General features: G+C 37.2%; 1 protein-coding gene across 6 annotated transcripts in view; it reads left to right on the plus strand.

Annotated features, from left to right (window-relative positions):
- The window catches only part of BMPR1B (bone morphogenetic protein receptor type 1B), a 236,618-nt gene that overhangs the window by 191,007 nt on the left and 33,015 nt on the right, over positions 1-12,596 (plus strand). Inside the window, exon 1 of one of the 6 annotated variants that reach the window (XM_010710019.3) lies at positions 3,493-3,619. The exons of the other annotated variants lie outside the window; for them this stretch is intronic. The gene's annotated coding sequence lies outside the window, so the exon portion shown is untranslated. Of the gene's footprint in view, positions 1-3,492; positions 3,620-12,596 lie in introns of those variants that run through there. 6 annotated transcript variants of the gene reach the window in all.

The following is a 12,596-nucleotide window of genomic DNA, read 5'->3' on the forward strand; positions in this document are numbered from 1 at the left end:
TATCCCTTTGCTCTTAGATTTGCTTCAGTTTTGTCCATCAGAGCACATTTTGCCACATAAAATCTCTGCAGAAATTGGGGATATTTTTAATGTTCCAAACATCACTGGCAGTGAGCCTAAAGAAGGCATTATGTTGAGGGCCAGAGGAGGATGAGAAAATAATTTGGCAGCTGGCAATTACTACGTTTTGTGCTGTAGCATTTTTATGACATTTTAATGTATTAATGAAAGTAAAATGCCCTTTTCTTTCTTTCCCCATACATTTTCCTGACAATTCCCTTGGCATGGTTCCTAAATGTAGTAAAGTGGTAGTCTTTCCATTATGATAGAGTTAAGTGCATGCTTCAGGAGAAAAAAAAAAAGAGGAAAAAAAGGAGTAGATTTAACACTCATAGGAAATGCTGTATAAATAATAAAGCAACAATGCCTCATGGCTTTGAGCATTACTGTTCTTCTATATTTCTGCCACCTTCTCCATATGATCTTTGACCTGAGTTCTTTTACTTGAAAAAGAGTATTTACTGTAAATTGCAGATACTGGCAGTGTAAGGTGAATATCTGCTTGAAGAGTTCCATCTGGGACAAGGTTCTAGTTTCAGGTAAGCAATCCAGCAGCAAGCTTTTGCTTGCTTTAAGTCAGTTTTTGCTGGTGACACGCAAAGCAGTCTCCATAATTAGTTCCTAGTCCCTACAGCTATCTAGTCCACTGTTTTGAAAAGCTAATTTAGTATAAAGATGTGTGTGACCAGTTGTAAAAGAAACTGCAAAATTTATTCCTACTTAAAGAAATTTTTATCAATCTTGCTTATTCTTCAGCTTCCATTTTCTTCACTTTTTTTTTTAAATGTGCTCTGCACATTGTATTGAATATTCGTATGTAAAGATGTGTAGATAACACAGAGTGAGGGCACTTGGCCTAGGATTTGAAAAATCACAGTTAAGTTCCTGTTCCTTTACACAGTGGTACAACCACTGAATTTCTTTGTCTTGATCTTTACTTGATTTCCAGCGTCAGGTAATTTGTTGTTTAACTCCGGTTCTTGGATTTGAGGAGCTTGTCCTGCTGGTTGAAGTTTCCCATCCCACTTTGTCCCACCTTCCCCTGTCAAAAAAGCTGGCTGACTTGCTCCAGGCTCCAGCTGAAGCAAAAATGAGCACTGTGCAGAGCTTTCTCCTTGTAAAGGCTGGGCTCACATGTGAAGTGGAACTGAGCTGTGGGCTAACCAGATGAATAAATCTGTGACCTGGGGGTCACCATTCCCTGGCTCTAAAATGAGATGTCACTTTGGAGTGTGTGTGGTAGCAGTAAAGGTGAGAGAGAAGGGCTGCTTTACGTAATTTTGGTTCATTTTGACTTACCACATTCAATATAAACCTTAGGAAATGTAAAGCAAATTGGCTTTTTAGTTGATCTCAGCATCTGAATGCATCCTCATTTTAGGAGAACTGTGAAAGTATGGAAAGTGAGACCAAAACATGGGTGATACCTCCTCCTTCTTCTCACATAGTTACCCTAGAAGATGGTAACAATAATAATTAAGAAAAAACACGAAATGACAAGACAAGGCAACAAGTGGGATGCCCTTGGAGGAGGGCAACAGGAGAAGTGTGATGGCTGTCAGGAGCACCACCAGGGACTCAAGGAATTTCACGCTGGAACATGTCCCGTCATTGCATTGGCAGAGTATTGTAAGTCATGTGTCTTTTACATGTGGTGCTTGTGATCTCACTGGCAGAGATCAGTAGTCCTCTAAAGCAGAGTTGCAGTAGGAACACACAAAACAGAGTGGAGCAGGAAAGATTCAAATATTACCTCTGGTAACAGAGGGTTGTCTACAAGTATTGAGTAATTTGAAGAAAGTATAGTTAATGATGCTTTAAAAAAGAAAACAGAGTATTTATAAGGGTAATATATATATATATATACATATATTTTAAAATGGAAATTTGAAGCCACTGGGCAATTTTGATGTTGATGTTGTATAAAGTCTTATTTCTTACCTTCTCTTCTATACATCAAATTGAATATTCAAATGCCTAAGTTTGATCGTCACATTAAGAATTGTACTGCTTTCATTCAACACTCTGACAAGGGAGCCCTTCTGTGCTAAATGAATTGAAAATCTGGATAGTTCCAGATCAGTTTTGAACACTTTCTCATAAGAGTATAGTTCTTCTAAAACATACATTTTACCTAAATAAAATAAGCTTAATGTACTTATTTGGAAATAATCTCATTGGTAAACAAAAACAGCAGTAAACATTCAACAAGAAATCAGATACATAATTTTCCAGTACTCCAATTCCTGTTATTTTCATTAGTAGTTTGTAAACTTGGAATTAGATTAGGTAACGATGGAGTAGAAATTAAAGTATCATTTTGTGGAGAAAAACTTTTAAGTAGAAAATGCTGTGAGGACATTGTCAATGCAGCATCTACATGTTTGCAGCTTAATATCAAAAAGAATAAAGCTGATTAGAAACCCTAACTTTTGGTCAACTATAACAATTATATATGAGCTTGGAAATGGTAGATGTTATGTGTTATATGGAGGAGGCGTAGGATAATAAATGACCAGGTTATCTGGAATAAATGTCTAATATAAGATTTCATTGTGTTGCAATCTAACTATATTCAATACTGTGACAATTTTTTAAAAATTTAAATAAATAATACTGTTTTATAAAATGCCTTTGCACATCACAATTACAGGGTATTTTAAAAACTGGTTAATCTTGAAGACAAGCATCAGGACAATTGATTACTCTAAACTGTTGTGCCTCTACCTTGGAATTAAAAACTTCCCAAAATTTTTGCTATCTTTCCAACAAGGGACAAAATTTTCCTCCTCTTTGCACATAGTTTTTATTAAGTTTCCTATCTTGTTGTTGTTGTTGTTGTTATATGCTCTGAAAAGCTGTGTGTCATGGCAGAGATTTGAAGACCTCTTTGGTGGCTTTTTCTATTAAAAAAAAAAATAGAAAATCCTTGGTTGTAGGCCATATCTTTTAATTAAACTATCATCTGCTCTCCGTCACTATTTTTTATTGTGCCTAAAAGGCACAGGAAACAGAGGAATCATCAAAACTTTCTCTTAGTTGTGCTGATTGGAAGCCTTGTGTTGATCTGGATACATGGGAGCCAGGGTACAGAGGTATATCCCTGGCACAAGCAGACACACTTTAAAGGGAGCTGGGGAGCAAAAGGGGAGTTCCAGTGTACGTTTCACATCCTAACCTTGGAAGCTGAGTGTAGCCATCTGGAAGTAGTTACAAATTCTGTATTGCTCAGTATCTCTATTTGTAATTCCAGGATTTTCTTTTTCTTTCACCTTTCTACTGTCATATCCTATGCAGCCTGAACAGTGCTTTGTACTTGGCTGAAATAACATTGTTTGCCAGCTTACAATCAAAGGGAGCGCTGAAGAAAACAGCTGAGCTCTATTAGGCAGGAGCAGCCTGGACTGAATTTCTTTGCTGCTGAATAACACACCACAGGTGCAGGATTAGCACAGCACACGGTGCTGTGTTTTCCTTACTGAGCTGTGTGCTGCCTCCTCACATGACTCTCATCTTTGGAGAATCTGGTGGTGATGTAGCATGCCCAAGGAAACTGCCTGTAAGTAGATGGCTTAGCTTTGCAGCTCACAAAGCACTTGTCTTTTTTTTTTTTCCTCCCTTCTTTTTCTTTCCCTATCTATTTTTTAAGAGCACTTCAAGGAAACATTAAAAAAATAAAAATAAAAAGAGGGGCAGCCTGATGCTTGTTGTGCTTCTCACCGCCCTACGGCTGTGGTGTGTGGAGGCACTTAGGGTTTGGAACTCACCTCACACCCTTCTGGGAGGTCATACTGCAGGCTTCCTCAAATGCTTTGCAGGTGCTCTTTTATTAACCAGAGATGGTAAATCTCCAGAAAAAATACTGCAGCTAAAACAAAAGATTTCCCATTCTCCTTTTGGTAAGGAAGAAGAGAATTTTAGAAGACCTGATACTCAGTATTCATCCTGATTGTTTAAAATGTAATGTGCTTGAACATGCTTTCATATTAGTCTTTGCTTTTGAAGTTAATTTAAAAGTGCTTTAGTAATTTTATTAATGACCAATTTTGATGCCTGGAGGTGTGTTTTGAATATGAACTACAGAGCTAGGACTGTGCTTAGCCTTAGCAATAGACACCTTTCTGTCTAATTTTAAAGCTACGATGGAAACGTATGTGTATGTCAATAACGTTTTGAAAAGTTGTATCTGTCCTATGCATCTTGAACACTGATTAATAGAAAAAATACCAAAATAAGAAACAACTGTATTTTCTTTTTTAAAGTCTTGTTTCATTGCTGTTTTTGTGTGGCTGAGTGCTGAGAAAGACTAGTTTTACGTTTGTCCAGAATTTCTTTTTTCAAAATGTAGTCATACGGGTCTTAAAAACTTTTATTCAAGTAGCTATGCATGAGAGATACAAGTTATAAGGACATTTCCAATGAACTTTTGGTCCTTAGACATATCCGTGTGCCTTTGTTAGAGAACAAGCCAGCCAAACCCTGTGTGGCTGACAGCACAATCCCTGTCTTCCAGAGGTGAGCGCTGGCTGACTGATGCTTTGGTAGCAGTGCCATCAGTACCATGTGGCACACAAATTAGCTCAGCGTATGCTTCCAAGTGTTTAGGCAGGGAAATGCTTTTAGGCTGCTCAAATGCTTCAGCAAATCAATAGTACTTACATCTGTGGTTGGAACTGATTATCATCATTTCACACGTGCACTTAATTTTGGTTTGCAGTAGAGATGCTTTCCTCTTCCGTATTGTTTGAATTATTTGTTCTCTGTCAAAGTGAATAAATCAGTGGCACTTTCTGTTGCATCCAGCCATATCTGCAGAAAACAAGTTTTGTACCTTAGCCCTCCTTTCCACACACAAAGATTTTCTTCATTGCTCAAGCCCCCATTCATGCGTGTAGCTAAGCCAACAGCAGCAGCAGTCAATTCAGTTCGCTCTCTGTTTTGGCAGCTGAACAGTGTAGGAATTTATCCTGCCACTTGTTCAATTACTTCTAATATTGCCTGGCCTGGTGACTTGGCAGAGTAGCATTTGCCTCGGGGAGGAAAGTCTTGCAGATACTTCAGTGCTTCATTCAGCAGCATTGAGTTGGTTAGTGTGTAGTAACACATGTGATTTAGGGGTATTGGTGGCATTCACACATGAGAAATGATCAAAATGTACCATTGCTTACCCCAGATACCTATTAACCTGTCCTTCTGGCAGATGGATGGGCACTTCTGGGAAATCAGTGTGAAGTGGATGACTTGGGAAGCATTTGTGATGAGTTAATAAATAAAACAAGTTGAAAGAAAATCATATAGAATTATAATTCCATTTTCGGGACAGTTCTCTTCAGTTTTTTTATAAATGATCTGGATGCGGGATTTGAATGCAAAGTGAGTTTGCAGATGATACTAAATTGGGTGGAGCTGTTGTTGACTGCCTCAGGGGTAGAGAGGCCTTGAAGAGAGACTAATTAGAGGGCTGGGTGTTAGGGAAAAGGTTCTTTGCTTAAAGGGTAGTTGGGCTCTGGAACAGGCTCCTCAGTGCCAATGGTCCTGAGCTGACAGAGTTCAAGAAGTGTTTGGACAAAGCTCCCGGACACTGAGTTTGAATTTCGAGTGGTCCTGCATGGAGCCAGGTGTTGCACTCAATGATCCTTTTGGGTCCGTTCAAACTCAGGATATTCTGTAATACTGTAGGAATATTTAGTTTCAAAAAGTTGTTCAAGACCATCATCAAGTCCAGTCATCAGCCTGACCCACTGAGTTCCATCACTAAAACATTTTCATTAAAAATGCCATTAAAAATATCGCATGCTTATGCAATAAGATAGGTATATAACAGCTCTCTCTTATTCTTGTGAATTCTGCATTCTTTAATTTTCTAAGGGAAGTCAGAAGGAATAATTCGTATATGGTAAAGTTGAAACAGGAGCTTGGGAAGTACAAAGTAGGTTTCTCTTCATGCTGCTCTGAAGGTATGTCATATTTACTGAAGAACACCCAGAGCATGTCTGTCAGAAGGGCACTGGCTTCTGCGAGCATGGCATGGGCACATGCTCTTACACTTTAATGTACGGGTGCAGTCTTTGATGTTGGGATAGAAGGACAGGCTGATATTTTTATATTCCAGCCTCTGTATTCATCTTGACTGCTGGGAATGGTGATCTTGGGTCTCTTTTCTTTTGAAAAGGGAACACAAGTGGTGATGATTTAATAAATGTATCTAAGAAAGCCATGGGGTCAAGACTGTCTCTTGCTGGTTCTCTTAAATGCTTCTCATTGTATTAATGTCTCAATCAATCATAATATCATCTGAAAGAAGAAATAATGCTTGTCCATTGCAATCTTTGATGGCTTCTTAAAGATCAGATAGCAAAGCATAATTCAGTAGCATCAGATTGTATTGCTTCCTTTTTTATTTTTCTTGCTAGTTCAGTGAAGTTTCAAGATTGCTTGCAGTGATGGTGGAATTCAGTGTTTGCTACTGGAAACTGCAAGCACATGAGAATTTGCAGTGTGAAAATATAAATAACTGGGTTTGGTCTGTGACAGGAATCTTCTTGTCTCTCTTTGCATGAAAAGCTGCTAGATGGAGGAGTGACACAAACTGAATGCTGCCTGTAGTTTGAAAGCTGTATTACATGTTTCACATCTCTGTATTTGAGCCTTCATTCCCAATTTTCATGAGATGATGCCCATAAATAGTAAACAGGGTTATGCAGCTGAGGGTTGGTTGGAGTAGTTTTATGAGTTTTGACTACATTAGCTAAACAGTTTCCCAAGATGTTCTTAAGGAAAAACTGAAAGAAAATTCTGGTTCATAAAAGGATGAGAGATGAAAACAATAGAAATTGTTTGTTTGTGTTTTTTGTTTGTTTGTGTTTTTTGTTTGTTTGTGTTTTTTGTTTGTTTGTTTTAAAAAGGAAAACCATGAGTTTGGTGGAGATATGAGGATATCATTTAACGTGCCTTTATAAACTATTATTCGTTACTTTAATATCCATTTAAAATTATCCTGTAAAGTAAATGTAGGCATTCAATATAAACCAAATTTATAAAAGAAGGAATATAAAGAAATGCCAGCTTAGTGAATTTGGATTTCTGAAGCTAGGCTGATGTGCATTGGAAATAAATATCTCTGATTATTTTTAGTACTTTAAAGGTACTGAACACTATTGGGAGGACAGAACAGACCTGCTCTAGCTGCACCTGCATTTCTTCTGATATTTTTTTCAAGTGATGGTAATGTGTTATGACAAAATCACATGGGGGGTAAAGTCAAGTGAGTTAGTCATTCTAAGAATGAACTGTGGATCTCACCTTTGCATTTGTGAAATATCTGTCTTAGTGTTCTAGTTTTATTACCTGTTATCCTCATGTTTGCCTCAAACAGTAGTGCTTTTGTACAGATGCCTGTTCGTATTGAATTTGACAATAACACAATTCAGAAAAGCTTAATGATAGATCTAGTTCATGGAACCTGTAGTTTGGCTGTGTATAATGTGGTTCTAAAAGAGATCAGAAAAAAAGGAAGATATTTTGAGGATGATGTGAAATATTTTTTCATTCATATCCTCAAATATTAAAAAAGTGATTTAAGTTTAAAAAGCTGCTTCTTCTAAAGAAACATTTACAGATGGAACCAGATGATGATCAACAGTAGAACTCTGAGGTGTTTGATGGAGTTCTAGAAAATTACAGCAGCTATAGCTTAGATTTTTCTGTGTCAAGAAATCTACTTTGTGTGAACTTTCTTTTGGAAATTTGAAAAAATCTTCTTGTACTTTTCCCTCCCCTCCTCCCCCCCCATCTGTTGGTATAGTATCTTGAGTTATGAGAAGAGAGCCAATGGATTTTCATTTTTTCCAAATGAAAAATGAGACATTAGCTGTGGATAGCAGAAATGAGAGGAAACCTGGAAAAAGTAACACTCAATCAAACTGTGATGTAATGGCGGACAGCAAATTATATGGGAGTTTTCCATGGGTTATGACACCATAGAAGTCTTTGCATTTTTAAGTTGAAAGTAATATGACATGAATTTAAGTATTAATTTGGAGAGTCTTGTCACAGTGGTTTTGTCACAGCTTATTAGATTGCATGCTGGACTTAACTAATTTAGCTTATAACATGGAGTATGATCAAGAAGATTTAAACAGACTTTGTGGCAGAAGGATGCTTTTCTTGTTCAAATCAAATGCAGAAGCATTTTCTGAAAAATATTTTCTAAACTAGTACTAGATACTTTTTTTTTTTAAAGTATACTTTGATGGTTTAATGTTATATCTAACTGTAGTCCACTTATTTGCATCATGAGTAAACGCAAAAGCATCCCAAATTTTGAACCATAGAGATGAGAAATAGAGAAGTGAGAAGGTTCTCCATGCTTTGGTGTACAGCAGCTCCATCATGGCTGTGGAATGAAGCAAATATACAAGATAAGCTCAACAGTGCTACTTTTCTGTCAGTATGGCAGCTTTCTGCAATGGATGAGTGTCAGGGTAAAGATATTTTCAGCCATTGTTTGATGCCATCCTTGCTTGGAGTTCATTAATGCCGTACAGTTGTCCACTGAGAAGCAAAACATGGTTGTTTTTATTTTTCTGGTGTTTTATGCCAGATTCTGTTCACTGTGGTTTTGGATCAAATATACAGGTCTTGGTATGTGACTTTTCCTTGAATTTTATGCCAGCCTTGAATATCCAGTGAAGAGAAACTGTCATGATCCTTTTTTTCTTCTTTATTATTTGACTGTTACCAATAAAAAATGCTTTACTTTTACCTCTTGACTAGTTTACACAGTGGATCAGGCTGACATAAGAGGTGTAATTTATTTCAGCTTCTTTAACCACGCTGTGTTTTCACTTCTGACTATTTGCCAAAAAATATCCCATGGAAATTCTTTTATCTGATGACTGTAAAGTGCAATGAGTTAGCAGTTAGTTATTTCCCTTTCTCTTAAAACATTTGTGTCAGTGGTGTAACACTGGCTTGGTGGGAAGTCATCAGGCTGTAGCTTATGATGTAGCGTGGGAAACTCCAACATAGTGTCGTATCATAGTTTCATATTTTTAATAAAAGAATGATTTGATGAAAAGCCTGCTAAACATATAGGGCAATGCAGGCTATAGATAAAGTAAGCTTGTGGCTTAATGAAAATTCTATCAATTTGACTAACTTCGTTGCCACCTTCTAATCAAAGATAGATTTAGAAGATTTTCTTTAATTCTTATTCAAATGCTTTTGTGTATTTAATGTATATAATTTCCAGCACAAAGAAGCAGTTGAAAGGGCTCTTACATATCACACAAAGCTTCCTTGGTAAACCTCTGAATCAGCAAACAGCACACTGTCAGTGGATGCTGTAGTCAGCTGTTATTGGCATGGGAAAATATGAATGGATAGTACTCTGATTTTATGAGGCTTTGAATACTCTATGTAGAGAGAGGAGTGAAGACACTACTTTAATTTTTCTTTTCTTCTTCTTATACTAGTTTGTCCCTTAATATCTCTTTTAATAAGAAGCAAGTCTGACTTTTTCTCCTGGCAAAAAATATAGATGAGCTCCTTTTACACTGGATGGCTAGCACGTAAATCACATGGTTGTGGCACAGAAGTCAATCTGTCAAGGTAACTATTACTAATTATTCATCCTTAGGGAACCGTGTGGCTTAAGATTTGGACTCCAGTAACAGTATAGAGCTTTTCACCTCTTGCATTACTGGGTTTGTTGAATCGGAGTAGTGCCCAAAAGTCATTACCATCTGATGGCTGTGGGCCGGTGTGAAATGAGTTATTGGGCTTTATCCAGATTCTAGTGGAGGAATTCCTGTCCAAATCACATAACTATGGCTACAGTTGGCAAGGGCTGGAGTGCTTACTGGCAGCCAAAGCAGAGAGCTCTAGGACTGACTTCATGTCAGGAGATGCACTCCCTATATGAAACTTATGCTCTTACATGGGTAAATGCAAAGAAGCTAAAAGAGGTGGTTTTCATTTTGTGTGTAAGGTATCACAATCTTGTAGACTGCATTTAAAAAGTAAAATATGTCTCATTCTGACTGTTAATTCACTCAGGTTATGGAATTGGGGTATGCTTTTCTATCTTTAGAAAGAAGATAGCAAAACAAACTGAAAAAACAGAAATGGTTTGACACATAGGAAGGGAGAATTCAATATTTAAAAGTGAAGTGTTAGTGATCTTTGATTACCATGAAGTCTAGGAGTGATGGGAATCAAAACAGAACATTTCTAAGAAGGTTTGGTTGTTGGCATGAGGGTTTAGACTAGATACTTTAGTCATTCCTGTAGTCACCCAGGCTTTACAGAAAAAAAGCAGGCATGCCTGGGCACACAACCTTCTTTTTCATTCATAAGAATGAGTCACAACACAGTTGAGTAGTTGTAGTTGTACAGATGAAAATCTTCTACAAACAGCACTCCCAATAGACTAAGAACTGTAGTGGACAACTGCCTGTTCTTGTGGTGGAAGGTACTTTGTACATCCTGGTGAAATTCTGAGGGCAAGCTGAGAAGATCAACTGAATTTGATGAAGAAGTACAGGTCTGCAGGTGACCTGTTGCTTACATTAATGGCACTTGAATATAGCTCCCGGGGAGCACTTTCAAAGCCCAAAGGATTTCTAATTGCTAGACAGAGCCATGTCTGCATGATCAGCATGTGCTTGTTACAGCACAGCAGCAAAGGCAAGAATAACAGACCTAGCCATCCAAATTTTGTTTGACACCTGAAATAAGGAAGAACTTGTTATCAAACCATGGAAAGCTCATGTTGTGATGGGGTTCATCCTACACACTTTATATTTTAAGGGTGGGAAATTCTGATAATCTTTCTGCTCTGGAGTCAGGCAGGCATAGAATTCAAAAGACCAAACAGAAACTCAACTTTGACCAGGAGATTTCTTTAATGTAGGGTGAGACATCTGAATTTCAGAGGCAAGAGATCTGCTTTTTTTTTTTTTTTAAAGCTAGGTGTCTGAAAAATTAAGGCTTGGGTGGAACAGAGAATAGAGTGAGAAGGATTTTCTTTTAAGAATAAGAGTCTAAGAATATGAGATTCTTTTATTTGTGTTTGGTTGTATGCATTGGGCACTGAACTGCAATGATTTTCCACTAGTTTTGACCACAGGCATGAGTTGAAAACAAAATCTTAGATTATCCCCTATTTTACACTCTTAGAAAATGTAGCTTTGAATGCCAGCTTGCCTAGTCCTGTGTTTTCTAGAAGGATACTACACCTCTAAACAACCACCTGTTGCTTCAATGTTACTTTAGATTTAAAATTTTAGTTCAGCAGCTCTTGTCTTTTATTTAAAAAATATTTAAAAAGTACAGAGAGGTCTAGGAATGTAAGCTGGTTACAGCAAGTTCTGCAGAAGCTCTTCTTGAGCTTATTCTTAATGAATGATGGACACAGACTGTATTGGGGTCTTATTGAAAAAGGATTTGACCTATCGTTATATGTATCATGAGGTAGACATTTAGTTATTTAGTCTCCTTCACATACTTGAATTTTTTTATTTTTTTAAGTGAAATGCTTTCATTTTTTCACTCTTCCTTTGCTGAGGAAAGATCTCTAATGGAATTGTAGATGCTTGTAGAAAAAAACATAGAAATGTTACACGGAGCATAAGATTTCACTCAGTTACCTCATGAGTTAGCAGGTCACTTTGTTGCCTCACAAATTTGAAATTTGAAAATTCTTGACAGGAATATTAATAATATAATATTCCCCATTCACTGTAAGAATACAGGCAAGCTGCTGACTGAAAGAACTTATTTAATCTAAGCCTGCGACCCAGGAACCAAATCTCTGTTGCTGTTAATTTGTTGTACACAAGCTACATATAAAAATATCTTAAGTATGTTATGAGAAACAAAATGCTTTTTTGCATCATTTTCCTTAAACACTTTCTGCATTTTAAGTGATAGCAATGAGCAAATGATCCGACAAGTGAACCAAACCATTACATTCTAATTTTCTACTTTTTAGTAGTTATTAAAAGTATTAGTCTTCAACAGCCAGTTGCATCATGAAGGCAATATCTTGATGCTGAGCACAAGGATTACAAGCCCACAGTTTGTGTGTGCTTTGTAATGAGTTTTATGGTTTGGCTTTCAGAAAAGATGAGCTAATCAAAACCTCCAGTTGGTTTCAGTGGGATTTGTAGGTACTGAACAAATTTGATGATCAAGCTCTTTTTCATAGATGTTATAATTTGATCTGGTGAATGGTTGTAATTCATGTGTTGTCATAATATGGAAGGAGTGAAAGGGCGTAATCTTCAAAAAAATTGTTTAAATAATGCTGTTCTCACACAAAGCCTCATTTTCCTCAGTGAGAATTATATTCAGCTTTTTTCCCCAATTTGCTAGGGTATTCCCCAGTTTGCTCACTTGAAGATGAGAGCATATCTGCCAGCTGTTGCCAGTGCCTGTATGAGTGCAGACAATTCCTACCATGCCCTTTGCCTGCTCTTGCTCCAGCCTTATACTACCTTAGGATATTTCAGCCTGTTCTCAGTCCTTGCTTG

Source organism: Meleagris gallopavo, chromosome 4 (genome assembly GCF_000146605.3).
Source record: "Meleagris gallopavo isolate NT-WF06-2002-E0010 breed Aviagen turkey brand Nicholas breeding stock chromosome 4, Turkey_5.1, whole genome shotgun sequence".
NCBI lineage: Eukaryota > Metazoa > Chordata > Aves > Galliformes > Phasianidae > Meleagris > Meleagris gallopavo.